Genomic DNA, 15,953 nt, shown 5'->3' with positions numbered 1-15,953 from the left:
CTGAAACCTCTCACAAATTTCTACAATTATTCTACCTAATGAAAAAAACAGCTTCCATCTCAACTCATTTTCATGGGATAATTTGGCATCTCTACTTTCATTGTCAAAAATGTACTGTTCTCATTTTGTGCCTCTGAGATTCCATGGAAATTCCAAGGTCTTCATACATATATTCTGTATAAATTATAGCACCGTTTGTCAATTCCTCTCATTTCTCTATCAGTACCGTCTGCAAAGCACTTACCTTCTGAGCGCACAGTTTTATGTCAAGTCCCTTTGTTTGAAAATATTTTTGTGCATCGTTCACTTCACATAGCACAGGTTGCCAAAGGCCTAAGAAACAAAGAAAGGAAAATGACTGCATCGTAACTAGCGTCCTAAGTTCCTGCGTCTGTTCTTGTGTTTAAGCTTTCATCTGTCTCTGTCAGTTTTTCCAGAATGACCAAAATGTCTTTGTAATGATACCATGTCATATTTATGGCATCGCCTCTTGTGCTCCACCGCGTATCTTGAACCCTTTTTAAACTTTTGTCTGTATCTTCTATCAGAACTTCCCAATGATGTGTGGACATGGAAAAAAATAAATAGCAACGTTCTAATGTACCGAAAAAAGTTACTCTACTCGCTTCAACTGAGGCAGCATGTAAACAAGCCAGGTTTAACGAATGGTTTGAGCAAGATACAAATTCAACTTTGGGATTATTTCTTTTATTATTTGCTGAACTCCTGAATGCCTTTCAGCCATAACCGCAGCATTATCATATGCTTGGCTTCTACAGTTCATTATATCGAGATCATCACCTTCAAGCTTGCTCAAAATCATGTTTGAAATTCCTTCAGCAGTTTTATTTTTTGTTTCAATGAAATCTATAAAAGACTCCACTACTTGTACTTCCTGATTTTCAATCACTACGTACTTAATACCTGGCTTGTTTGGTCTTTGTGAGAAATATCCGGAGTACTGTTGAATATAATAGAATAATTTTTGGCCTTTTTTACTTGTCTGATGATATGTTGCCGAACTCATCTTCCAAAATTGCAATAAATTCATTTTGAATTTCTGGTGATATATAAGTGATTGAAATTTTGCTACCCATTTTAGATCTTACAAGATATTTACAAAGTACAGGATTGTACTTTGTGATTAAATGCACCGCTTCTAAAAGATTGCCTCTATTAGCGCTGATATCATTTTCTCTGTGACCACATAAGGACAAATTTTATTTCGCAAGGAATCTTATATTATCAAACATTCTGTTAAGAATTTCTTGCCATTTTTTTTGTTTCCTTTGCCGCAAGGTTTTGCTCTTTCTTGTCAATAGTCTGTTCTTTTTGAAGTCTGGTCTCTAACTCCTTCCATTTGTAATAACTTTGGTTGTGTAGTGCACTTGATTCTTGACTTGAAACTTTAGGATTCAGTTTCCACAAAGTATTAAATCATCAAATGAGCAAAATTTTGATCCATTCAGTGTATTTACATTCTCAAACAAACGACAGCAGAAACAAAATAATGATGCTTTGGAAGGAGAATAAGCAATCCAAGTACGTAAAACATTTTCACCATTAGTCAATGTGTGATAAAACCACACCCGGATAAGCCGCCTTGTCTCTCCTTTTAATGTTAAAGAGCACGACTCTGAACATGTTGCTGTTGACGCTTCGGCAAAGTTAGTATTGATATGCTGAACAACTTTCTGGCCTTACTGAATGAGCAACAATCGCATATTTTCCGATATGACATATGGCCTGATATGCTCAGGCCATTTTCCAATATTGTCTAAGTTCGGTATTAGGCAGAGTTGATAGTGCCTGTTTAGTTGATATCTGACAGTGTCGATAATGCGACACAATACTTCACCTTAATCTTACAGGAGGTTGCTTGGTGATCAACACCGGAGGTTAAACATGAAGGTCGAACAGACCACCCGAGGGAGGTATAGACCTTATTGCTATGAAAAGGGGACTCAAAAGAAGATGACAATGATACAGAAGAGTCAAGAATAGGATAGGACATCTCTAAACAGAACCACTCATAAGTTGAAACGGCTACTGCAAAGCTATAAGATGCAACATTAAGTGTTATCTTGAAAGCTTATCCCCTTTACATAGAGGCAGTTAACTCCATATCGAGAGCCACATGGAACTTCCGTCAATCTCCTTCCTCACATCTTCCTTTGAAAATGTCTTGGGCTAAGAGTGATAAAGAGAAGGTCTTTCAATCAAAGTCCTCATGAGGAAGAAATCATTGGTTTCTTATATAGCCCAATCGCCATGGATTTTCCTATTAAATCGTTTCTCTACAGGTGAAGTTATTCATGTAATCAAGAAGGGAAAAAGCTCACAGAAAAGTCCTAGGTTGGATTTAATCACAAACAAAATGCTCTTTATGCTAACTTCCAAAGTCATTATGTACATAACAAACCTATTTAATGAAATTCTCTGAACGACATACTTCCCAATGAAGTGGAAAGCTTCACAAACAGTCATGGACCTCAAACCAAGAAAACCAATACATGATGTGGCTTCATACAGGCCAGTTAGCTGTTACCTATTCTATCAAAGGTGTTTGAATTCTTTGGAGGATGTGGCCTGCTTTGGAGTATGGCTATGTAATTCCTGACCATCAGTTCAGTCTCTGTTGAGAGCATTCCACTATCAAGTAAACACACACACTCGTAAACATGATCAGCACAGAAGCCTTGAAGAGAAAAAATACTGTTTGGCAGCTTTCTTTGACATACAAACAGACCTTTGACAAAGTCTGGTACCCTGGCCTTTTGTACAATTATAAATGAGCCTTCTTCAGCCTTGCTATTTTATTGTTCAGGGCTACTTTGAAGGACATTTTTCTTAGGTGAAATATAACCAGGAGTTGTCCATGTTGTTTGAAATCAAGTTTAGGGTTCCTCAGAGCCCTATCATGGAACCTGTACTATACTCCATCTTTACTGCAGACCTGTCTCTTCCTTTGTGCATGACACGGCTGTTCTCACTGGTGATGCTACCCAACAATACCATCAAATAGCCTACAATTTGAGTTGGATTTAATCAACAATTGGTTGAATACATCAAGACAAAACAAGCAAAATTGAACCATGTGATATTCATGATGAGGAGAGGTGATTGCCTACTGTTCCACATTGACGGCATAGTAATTCTGCAAGCTGAGAGTGTGAGGCACCTAGGTCTACAACTTGACTGTCAACAAATGTGAAAAGTTCATGTAAGAGAGAAGAGCAGGCAACTTGAAATAAAATTCAAGAAAATGTCATGATTGTTGGACAGACATTCTCAATTATCTTTACCTAATAAGTGGCTGGTATACTCAACAATTCTAAACCAACCTGGAACTATAGGATCCAACTTTGGGGTACTGTGAGAAAACCCAATGTCAAAATCTTTCAGCAGTTTCAAAATAAACTAGCAAGTTGTATAACAGAGTCAACTTGGTTTATAAAAAACAGTAAAATAATGAACATTTAGGTTTATGTTATGTCTGAGAGGAAATATAATGTTTCAGTTCAAAGTACAAACTGCGACTTAACAATCACATGATTCACTTAGCTTTGAACCTCCTAGACAATGGGGATGACGTTAGAAGATTAAAACGACTACACGTTCCGGATCTTAGTGACCATATTGTCTTAAGTGTAACTTCAGCTGTGAGTACTGTGTATTATAACTTTGATTTTGATTTTCAAATCTATTGCATATTCTTTTCTTTTTCTTTTCATTGTTTCATCATTTTTCTTACTATGTATGACTTTTTTATTTTTCTTCCTTTTGTGCTACTGTTAGGTATTAAATATCCATAATTACTTATTGTATGTGCTGCTTGTCACAAAAGTTCTTTGTAATATTAGCATGTAATTTTTGAGGAGTTACACTGAGAACTCCTAATCATGTGATTGAAAGTATGGTCCAATTTACTCAAGGTTAATACAAATGTAAATTAATTGTAAATAAACTCTGAAACTATATAAAAATATATTCCAGGAAAAGGATGCCATCAGGGTAAATGGTTTGATTGAAATCACTTTAGAACGCCCTTACAGTTTAACAGCAGGATATATTTGCCCCTCTTAATGGCATATTTGATAATAAATTTGTAGATACATCCACCAGATGAATCTAAAACCAAGAAGTTTCAAAATTCAAGAAAGCTTTGCTTTAGGTGATTCCCTGATAAGAAATCTTCTCTCCCAAAATATTGGAAATATGAAAATTTTCAATATGAAAAAGATTAAAAAATATGACATGTAAAGATTCACAATAATGTAAAAGAAAATTATTACAGAAGAATCCACATACCAAAGCAAGAGATTTTAGTTTCACAAAAGATCCTTGCTTACATATAGTAAAGAATGTTTATTAATATGTAATGACAACTATTTGATTACTTAAAATGTTCAACAACTACAAAACCTCTCAAATGGGAATTTACAGAAAATGACTATCCTACATAACATTTGTGTATTTCACAATTTTGATCTGAATCATGACAATCAGACTGAAATTTCTTTTAAATCCCTCCCTTTAATAGATGATATCAGGAAGGGCATCTAGACTTAAAAATATCCCCCAAATCTTTCCCTCTTAATGCCAGAAAAAAATTATAAAAAAGGGATTCTGGCCCTTCATTGATTATTGATTCATATATAATTTCAACACATTATTCAACAGTGAATATTGCACGCTTGTTCTTCATTAGAGTAAATTATGTTTTAACATTGGTGATGTTTCACTTTGTACTATTTTAACACCAGATATTGTCACTAAAGATTTTGCCACAGAAGATACTGATTCAGATTCTTCAAGTTAGTAATTCTTAACCCACATTTACTCATTATATATAATAATACTGGATGGTTGATGATTATGTAATTTGAAAAACCAGTGAGTGTGATAAAAATGTATTAATAAAAAACTCTCATAACATTATTAACTGTTTCATTATTTATTTGGAAACTTATTGCTTAATAATATTTTATGAAACAGGTTATTTTCAAAGCGAACAGATTCTCTTTCAAATCTAAACAGAAAATATTGCACTTCCATTTTACATAATATGTGTTACAAAGCAAAAAATATTAAAATTTTTGGCATTTAAATAAACTTTTCATATTAATATCATAGCTAATGTTTATATTACCAGACTGTTTAATGTGATAATGCAGGTTTTCAGTAAATACCTAAAACTGGTTTCATTTTGGGCATGTTATAGGACTTGGAAAGCCCTTGTTAAGGTATGCGGTTGTGGATATCACATTCTGTACAATAAGTTACAGAAAGATGTGTTTTATTTTTTCAATTATTAAACAAATTTTTGCATATATTATTTATAAATATCAATAAGTAGTAAATGTAACAATGAGAATAAGTATTTTAGTGGCTGTGATGTTACACTTTTAGTATGATTATTTAAGACAAGAGTTGCAAGTGGCTCATAAATCAAATACGATATATACAGCATGAAAATAACAAATAAGTGTGAAAACATGTTTCTTTTTTTCATTTTCATTCTCTCAGCTTGATATTTTTAAACTATATCCTTTACAACTTTTTTCTTTACTTCAATTTTTTTTTCAGTGCCTAATAGTAGGTACTATGAAGTTTTAGATTTAAAATTATATTTAATTTAAACTTTACAGTATACTTAGTATTGAATTTTTTTTTGGTTTTGTTTTAGGAAAGAAATTATAAAAATATTATGACAAAATTATATACATAGACAATTTAGTCAGTTCATAGTTATGTTTTAATAATTATGTACGAAATAAAATAGTGATTCACTTTAATTATTTTGTGTTTAGAAAATACATCTGTACTTCATTCAGTCAAATTATTATTAAAAACAAAATACCGCGTTGGTTTCATTTTGACTGCAGGAACGTTTTTCCATACCGCAAGGTTGCGCTAAGAGCAAAATAGTTATACATAGAGATGCGTAACGCCTTGTAATACTTAACCTTTGGTTAAAATAGTAAATAATTAACTACTAACTGCAATTAATTTATTTCAATAATTATAAATAAAATTCTAATAATAGTGTGTTAGGACAGTATGACAAAAAATAGTGTATTCTATTCAAATAGCGTCCATATATGATTATAATCGAAATATCTCGAGTACTTTTTAATCATTTAAATCTGCGAAATAAATCAACACTTTATAACATTATCGTACAACTAACGATATTATATGCTATTTTTAACTGAGGTTTAAAGCTTACTTAATTAAACGAATTATTTAAATTTTGTAATCGAACTTAGTGTTTGTATGAGTGTTATGCTGTTAAAATAACATATCTTCTGATACATAATCCCAAATAAATATCGTTTGACACTTTTCTCCGTATATTCTTTTATTAGAATTAGTTTTGTTCTGATAATTCTTTTTTATTTTCTGAAATAAGTTACTCATTGAATGAAATGATTCATGCCAAATGAATGGTGTCAAAAACAGCACCGCCTACTTCAGCAGAACCAGTAAGCATTGAAATGTGTAACCACAACACAACTGTAGCAATTAATATCTAGTAGGCAATGATGTTGATAAAGTTGGTGGTTGTAGACAGATTTCTTCCCGTTTGTATTAATTAGTAGTTACCTGCGTTTTTAAATCGTTTTTTATTATGGATTAGACGTCAGTTTAAGTTGTTGATATATATTTTTGGTAAGTTTCTCGAAGTATGTTATTTCTATTACAAACATAAGTTGACCTGACGTAGTTAGGCTTAGCACCAGTTACAATGCTTGTTCTCGATATGCCGTGTGTTGGCATTTTATGTTTGTGTTTTATTTTGATCTTCAAAGATAAATCATTTTATTATAACCTTCACTTTTAACTCAGTTTGATATCCTAGTTGTCTATGAGTAACCAGCAACACTTTGAAAGTTCAACATACATATTCCTTCCACGTTATGTTATGAATGTATCCTTGGTTCGTAGGTTTTAAACCTGTTGAGTATATCAAAATTATGCATTAAAGATTTTAATTCCATAAATATCTCATTATTGTTTATTATATGTTAATACAATTATATACGTCATTAACTCGTCTTGTAAATGTGAATTTAAATGTAAAATAGAAATTTAGGACTAATAATGTTTATTATTAATAACCTTTTGAGTTGAAGTAACTATTTCGTACTAGTCGCATTCAGAATTTTATTATTTATTTGAAACTAAGTTTTTACAAAATTGTGAGATGAAATAATTTAATCAGTTTGATGTGAAACATTAAAATTTATTGTTACTTTGTTTTGTAACCAAATTGTTTATTATACGATAATGGTTCATGTGTTCATGATGTAATACTTAAATTGAACACTTGCTTTATTTATTATCATTTTTTTAATTAAAAATCTGTTTTACATGGCTGAAATTCATGTTGAAGATTTCCCTTAGCTTATTAGAATATTAGCATATTAATAATAATGACTTTCCATTATTATTAAAAATGTAATTATATTTATCCACCATAAGTTCTAACTCATGATTTATAACTATTTTAGATCCAAAATGATGTTTTGTTGTGTTTTCTTCTACATTATTAATTTTCTAATTGAATTTATATTCTTCTTTACTTGGTGATACTGTCACTATTTTTAGAAAATGTTTTATTTTCTTTTTTGTGCCTTTTCTATTAACTTACAATTCAGTTTTCATAACTGCATGCCTTTTATGGAAATTTTAAAATTATTTCTTTGTATATCCCAGTTTGTGTGAAACTTTTGTAGTTTGATTTTTTTATAACTTTAATTTTTTTATGGCTGGTTACAGCTTTATATAACTGAAGATAAGCTATACTCATTGGTTTCATTTTGGCCCCTTAAATGGAAAATAAAGTTGAGATTCTTTGTTAATTACTTCTTTTTTCACTTTAATGAGAAACTATTGTCAGTCATATCACTGATAGCCATATTTCTGTTGAGTAAACTGATTTTTCTAAAATGTGAAAGGATAAAGATTTTTTCAAAAAAATTGAGTTAAAAACAATATAATTAATACTTCAAACTTTTATTTATTTAAATTAAAATAATGTGAAACCATACAGGAGTATTAAAAACTGCTTTCATTAATAAATAAATTGAAAATTTCACTAACAATTGTGATTACATTTAATATAAACTTAATATTAGCCTAAACTTTGTAATGGTTTAATACTTATAAAAAAAAATAGTGCGACAAAAATTAGGTTTAATCAAGCTTACTACTCACAAGAGAAGAAACCATAATTTTGATACCAGATAATCAAAATTAAAGTATTCTTTTGGGTATTGGGTAGAAAAATCAAGACTATCCATTTCAAAAAATAATGTTTGTTCTTGATAATCATTTTATTTGAATTCTCTCAAGGTTCATAGCTGGATTCTATTTGATTGCTTCATATTCCTTTCAACTCCATATTAATTGTAACAAAAATATGAATGACCACATTCGTAAAAGAATGACAGGATCATAAATTAAACAACATAAATAATGTTATTTATTAATGAAATAGCAAAGATTATTTTCAAGTTTTATGCTAATATCAAAAATTACATCTAGATTCTTAAATAGTATCAACAGATGTTGCATCCATCAATAGAATAAAATAAAGAAATATAGGAATTCTTTGTTTTGTGTAATTTATTAAAAGACAATTTATATTTAATTTACTGCAGTTAATATACGCTGCAGGTCATTGCCTTTCATCCAGAAGATTTTGGGTTCCAGGCTGGGCCATTTTCATATGCAATAAAAGGAAAACATTTTTAATAAGATGAAAAAATTAATTTCAAAAAGAAACTGAAATTGAACTTGTTTGCAAAGAAAATAAAGTCATTAAAAAAATAAAGAAGGTCTATAATGTGTAGCATATAATATATTCTCAGTTTTTAAAGTATTTAATAGTATAAATAATATTAAATTACATAGACATGGAATACAGATCTGTAAATAGAAGAACTTGTCTTGTCTTGTCTAATTCATTAATACTTTAATGAATTACACAAACAATAAAATGAGTTATAAAAATATTAAAACCTTGTATATATATATATATATATATAGTAGAAGGTAACTGCTTTGATTTCTCTAGCTTTGGTGTGTATCTATTTCTGCTAAAAAACAGTTATTCATTTAGAAATGATTGTTTGATTTTAATTATAATTACTTGAATTATCTATTCAGATTTATTGTTATTTGAGTTTTTTCTCACCTTTCAATACGGTTAATAAGTTAGTTTAATGTAACCTTGCTGCTTCTGTTGAAATATTTTGGTTGTTTTAGTAAAAAAAAAAATTTGTTTTAATTTACTTACATATTGCTATAAAATAAAACTGTATTAAGGAAGTAATTCTTAGTAATATAGATACTTCAAATGTTATTAAAAAGGTATTAATTATGTATTTTTCAATTCAGTTAATTTTTAAATAACCTCATGAATTGGCAAAGGGAATTCTTATCTTATAACATTTAAAGAAAAGAAAAAGGTTTAAAACTATTATTATGAACTCTAAAATAAACACTAAATTTCATGATGCCAAATTATCTGTTCTTAGTTATTGGAGTAAATTTTAAAATAGTATTGTATTATAATTTGTACGTATATAAAAGCCGTAGCAAATAAGTGAATAGTAAAAGAAATGAAACTTACATTAGTAAATAATAAATGAAAACATCACATGTAAACTAGTTGTGTTTGTTTTCAAAAATTGTATATTATTTTGAAAATTGTAAACAACGGTGTAGGTTGGAGAATGCAGTCAGCATTATCTTTTATTATACAGAATAAGAGAACTTATTATAAGGCAGATGTTAATTTTATGGTCAGACAATAATCATCCTCTGAAAAGTTTCAGCTGTACTATTTTTAATAGTAACAAAAAAATATTTTTAATATATTTATTTATTTATTTACTAGTATATAATTTTCTGGTCTAATGAAATGTTCTTTAATGTAATGATTATTTAATGTGTAGAGTTGTAGCAAGCTGTTGAACATTCTGTTTAGTAATGATGTTTAATTTTGATCAGAATAAGGTTTAAGTTGTTAGCTGACGACAGTAGTATAAACTGTTAGAAGTGTTATAACTTCCTCTTAAATTTATTTTAGAGATGTATTGTTCTCTGAGCCTGCCTGACCACTAAAAAACATCCTTGTGTCTTATCCTCATCTAAATTTATGTTGGCAGTTTTAATTACGCTTCTAGATTTCCTTCTATGTTCACATATGAAATGTGTAAATGTCTTCAAGCATTCACGGTTTATTTTTAGCTGTTTTATTTAATTATTAAGTTGACATTCATTTGATCAGTTACAATAAAAAAGTTACTTTAATTCACAGTTTTAAGAGCTTACAGAAAAGCTATTCAAAATAGTTTCCTCTTCATGGCCCTCGTGTTACAGCATCCTTACCCTTTAAAATGGATTCATTAAGTTATATAGAAAATTTAAAAAAGTTTTAAATTAGTTAGCTGTTTTATAACAAATTTTTATTGCAGTTAATAACTTGCTTTAGAGCTTTATTTGATGAATTCACTTAGTGAAAAATAGACAAAACAATATTGTACATTTATCTGCAATGATATATACAAGACAGAAGAAAAACCGTTTTTTAATATATATATTTTTTTAAACTGCTCCCTACGATTTTTATTTTAACTGAAATATATCATTTCAGTAATTCAAAACAATTACATATTTGTAATTTGGATGGTAAAACTAAAATACAATCAATTGTTAACAGCTGGCTGCCAGTTGAGGTGTAATAAATTGCCCTTTAATTTATGTTATCTTAAATCATCGTACAAAGAAACCGAACCTTGTAGTATTGTTATTTCTTAAAGTTGGCTGTTAGATTAATATTTAGTGTAAAATTTTTAATGTAGTTTATTGTTTAATTTGCATTTTATTTTTACAGTTCTGTTGGTTCAACTTCAAAAAGTACAATTGTTAATTTTTTTTTTTTTAATAGCCATATACAGGTAATTTAAAATGATACTCAATTTTGTAACTTTATTCCAAATTAAAAACTAATGACACATGTGAAGTAAATTACATCTGATAATACTCACAATAAAGTTTATAGATACAATTCATAAATGTTCAATGTGGCTCCCTTTGGCTGACATCTAAGCAGACATCTGCGTAGCAGACAGATGTCTGCTACGCAGATGTCTGCTTAGATAAGCAGTAGCTGAACTCGTCCCACATGCGAGGAAGCATATCTTGTGTTACTGAGTTCACCACTGCTGTGATATGGTTCTGCAGGTCGGCCAGATTTGTCTGTAGAAGTAGTACATAAACTAACTACATCTTTCACAAACCCCCCCACACCAAGAAAAAGTCACATTGTATGGGAATCAGGTGATGGAGGCCAGAACTGAAGAGCCCAGGTCTTCATTCCCAATATGTTCTGTCTACTGTTGCAGTAGAAATTCATTCAGATAGTGTCAAACCTTCATTTGCAATAGGGCACAAAACACATTATTGGGGGAGTCTTGTGATGCAGTGTGTCATGGAGATTTTGTTGACCCCCATATGCAAACATTGTGCTTAATCACTTTTCCACTTAGTTGGAATGTCGCTTCATCACTAAAAATTAAACACTGAAGAAAAGCATCATTCTCCATATTTTCAAACATTTTATCACAAAATTCAACATGCTTTAGGTTGTCACCTCCACGAAGAGCCTGTAAAAGCTGTAGGCGATATGGCTTGAAAAGTAAATGATCCCTCAAAATATGCCAGTCAGTTGGTTGAGGTATTCCAAGTTCTCTGCTCGCTATGTAGTTGACTTTGTTGGGCTTCGTACAAAACTTTTTTCAATTCGTCTTATGTTCTCTGCTACACATGATCAGCCTATTCTCTAGCCTTTACAGAAACACCCTGTTTGTTCATACTGGTGAAACCAATGACTTATGATTTTCCTTGTTGGAGGGTCAAATTTAAATCAAAGAAGAAACACATGCTGCACTGCAGTTATTCACTGAGATTTGCTGTACTTGAGAATACAGAATACCTTGTGTTGCACTATAGCCATCTTACTCACAAATGACATGTAATGGTAGCGTGAGCACTCTAGCAGTCATTTACGCAACTACATGCCCTTTATTAATGTTATTCAAAATTTTTGGACCTACCCTCTCAGCTACTACATAGATCAGTTAGATACAATATAGAGTTACTAAATTGAGTCCATCATTTAGAATTGGCTTGTACCATCAGGATGCTGTGTTCTATCCTTAAGTTAGACTGTTCGTGCATTTTTACTGTCAATGACGTCAGGAGCCAATATTAAATTTAATTTTTGATTTTAGCCCTAATCAGTTATATTTAAAATTCTACTGTTTGGTAATTGTGATATAAAACAATTGATTACCTCGCTGTGTTAAGAATTTCTACATTTTTCATAGATGTAATTATAAAGGGGAAACAATACTCATATGTACATTAAAAAGTTATTTTTTATAAAACGCACATTGCACACTATATGTAAATTTGAGGTTCTGGTGTAGTCTAATACATTATATTCTGGTTTGTTAGAGAATGTACCCTTTAAATTAGCAGACCCAAAATGACTTATATGTAACTTACTGTTCAAGAGATTAGTTTTAATTTTTTTCCTTATTTTAAAGTAGTTTAGCTCATTCCGCTGTTCTAGTGCAGTTAATTCATCGCAAATTAGCTGTTCAACAGCTGATTTTCAAAGTTGAAGGTTCTGAGGTTCAAACACAAGTAAAAATACTTTACATAAACTTTACGAGTAAAAGTATGTTACATTTATATGGATTTGAATTCTAGATGGTGGATACTGGTGTACTTTGGTGTTAAGGTTCAATTAACCACTCGTATAAAGAATATGTGGCCTGGGTCTGTACCAGACTACACCTATTTATATGTCATACATCATCTTCATCTGATTGGGCCATGGGAGGTTGCTTATTGTTCACTAGTTGAACAAATTGCAACATACACATTAGGAAAATTTTGAGGTTATATAATTAATTATTTTATAAGATGTTTTATGCAGTTGATTACATTGTTTAGGTGTACCAGCTTTACTGCATAAATGTAATTTGTTAAAGTTTTCTTATGTGATGATGAAAGATCTTTTACATTACACCATCAATATTATATATTGTACTAAAATGTAGTTGATGATTCTCTGAGAGTAGATCTTTTGATGAAAGATTGGTGTTTGTGAAATTGAAAAATGAGTGTATTGTTTGTAAAAATGAAATATTCAACCATATTTGGATTAGCAGTGATGTAATTCTGGGTTACATATTAACTATTAACATCATTTTTATTTATTAAAAATTGTTACAAATAAAAAATATACCTATTTGACTTATTTTTTTAGAATACACATAATTTATTTTCTGTTATTATGTAAATTGAGGACTGTTTTTTTTCAACCTCTGATAGGCTATTAAAAAAAAGAAAAAAAGACAATGACATAACAGAATGATTTTATTATTAAAAGTTGAGTGGTATCTACCTTATTTTTCTACGTAATCCCCAAAAGATTGAGTCATTTGTCATATCGTGACACCAGCTTTCCAATTCCCTTTTCAGAGAAGTTTGCCGCCAGTGAGGTAAGTTTTGACAACCTCCTGAAGTTCTTGATTGGTGGTAAAGTGTTGTCCCCCCAACCATGCCTTCAATTCTTGAAAGAAGTGAAAATCGCTAGCTACTGGATCTGGACTATATGGTGGATGGTCGAAAACTTCCCAGTTCAATTGTTTGAGAAGGTCTTGCATCATGTTGGCACAGTGCAGTTGTGCATTTTCTTGGATCAAACCACGCCAGACAAAAGCGTGTCTCTTTGTCTGTTCTGGATCACACTGCGGAAGTGACATAAAGATTCACAATAAACTTCCTTTGTTATTGTTCTCTGCTCCATAAAGTCCACCAAGACACCTTTATAATCCCAAAAAACTATAGCCATTGTTTTCCTGTTGCTCAGTTTCTGTTTGAACTTTTTCAGCTTGTTTGGAGAAGAATTGTGCATCCACTGCTTAAACTCTTCATTGGTTTCTGGATTGTCATAGTGGATCCAAGTCTCTCATCACCAGTAATGATAAGACTTCAAAAACTCTTCCCTCTCATTATCCTAATGTGTGAGAAACATTAAGGCTGGCGCCATTCATTACATTTTGTGATAATCACTTAACATTTTTGGGTCCCAACATGCACACAGTTTTCAGTATCCTAAGTCATTAGTCACAATTGTGTACAGAGAAGATCTTGAAACTTCTGGGATTTCTGCAGGAAGTTCACTTATCGTAAACCTCCGTTTGTCATGGATAAAATCATCAACACACTCAACCAGGCATAAGTAGCGACAGACTTGCGTCCTTGCCCACCTTCATCATGGTCGTCTGCCCTTCTTTAAATTTTCTTCACCATTCCTGTATACAACCATCACTCATAAAGTTTTCACCATACACTAGGCTCATTCAGTGATGGAATTCAGCAGTGCTACATCCTTCTGCTTACAGAAAACATATCGCACTTCACAACTCACACTTGGTGGGAGTATCGATCCTAGCGGCCATGTTCAATTACTTGTAGTTTGACTCGGACTGATGCAATGAAGCCAGCAATGGTAGAGATTGTGGTGGAGGGGGGTGCAGTTGCATGATGCACGACCTGGTTCCTGCCTGTCTGTTGTTTACTTAAATGCACTATCAAAGATTTAAAAAAAAAGCCCTTGTAATAAGGATCATAATCTATGTATGAAAAGTATGCAGTATATTTATTTACAGGGCTTCTTACTTTGATAAACTACAAAATAATTATATGAGCCTAGGATAAATTTTAGGTTGCCAAAATTGACAAACTGTTTTATATATATTTAAATTTAAATGCTCTCCATTAAATTTTATTCTTCTCCCTATTGGCCTTCCATTTAATTTTCAGTAAGCATCACAGTATGACTGTTTTCTTTTTTTGCTAAGCAGACAGTGAAATTTGATAAAAAAAATCTCATTCAATTATTTATTTGCTGCATACATTCATTATAAACCATCTACCGCCTACAAAAAATCCTTATTTTTTGACTCTTGTAGTTTCATGGCTATGATTATGATTCAACCATCCGTTATCTGTTCCAGGTATTTCATATTTTTTCTGCCATTGTTCCATGCTGAAGCCTTACTTGGAATTCTATCATCAGATTTTCTTTCTAAGTGGCCATAACATAGTAACTGCCATTCTTGAATTTGGTCCAATTCTGACTTTAACTCGGTTCATCACATCAGCTCTACTTTATATATCTCATTTCTAAAACAATCCATTACTCTTAAGGCAACACCTCCTCTAAAAGACATTTCTATAGAGTCATGTTTTGGGTTAAAAGTCTAAACTTCTGAACTATATGTGATACTAGCTTTTATTAACATACCAAACAGTCAAACCATCATAGGTATCAGCCCTAATTTCCAAATTAAAATTTTTGTTAAAAATAGTACAACATCTTAGTAATTGCTCTTCCTTTCCCAGTTTTATTAAAAATATTGCATTCATCTTATCCATCATCAATATAACACAAAGAAATTTTTATTCCCTGACCAATTTTATGATTACCTGACTGATTTGTTAAGATTTCACGTCCAACTTTCATTTCTTTTTTGTTTACAAATATCATGTCTCATCCGCTGTTCTTCTTGATCAACTTATGAAACACATCTGCATTATCTTCACATACTACCATGATCACTTTAACAACAAAGAGAAAGAAAAGAATTTACCTTCTCCCTGCCAGATGCCTACTATTGTCAAAAGTTAGTAATGAACCTTATCAAAAGACTGGTAGATCAATGAATATACACTGCAGCGAACACGTTTCAGATTACTAATGATAAATGTATTATCCACAAATGAGTGTCCATAGCAGTTCTTTCTTTAAACCTTAGAGCTCTTATGTTGTTTTTTAAATCTCCTATTTAAAATTGTCC

General features: G+C 31.0%; 1 protein-coding gene across 8 annotated transcripts in view; it reads left to right on the top strand.

The window, feature by feature from the left end:
- The first annotated feature begins 6,515 nt into the window (after positions 1 to 6,515).
- The window catches only part of LOC142324637 (unconventional myosin-IXa-like), a 198,086-nt gene continuing 188,648 nt past the window's right edge, over positions 6,516 to 15,953 (top strand). For all 8 annotated transcript variants that reach the window (XM_075365531.1, XM_075365515.1, XM_075365494.1 and 5 more), the window contains exon 1: positions 6,516 to 6,675. The gene's annotated coding sequence lies outside the window, so the exon portion shown is untranslated. The remainder of the gene's footprint in view (positions 6,676 to 15,953) is intronic.

The sequence above is a fragment of the Lycorma delicatula genome, chromosome 1, assembly GCF_047948215.1.
Source record: "Lycorma delicatula isolate Av1 chromosome 1, ASM4794821v1, whole genome shotgun sequence".
Classification (NCBI taxonomy): domain Eukaryota; kingdom Metazoa; phylum Arthropoda; class Insecta; order Hemiptera; family Fulgoridae; genus Lycorma; species Lycorma delicatula.
Note: the sequence above shows the minus strand (reverse complement) of the source record. Positions and strands in the feature narration are given on the sequence as shown.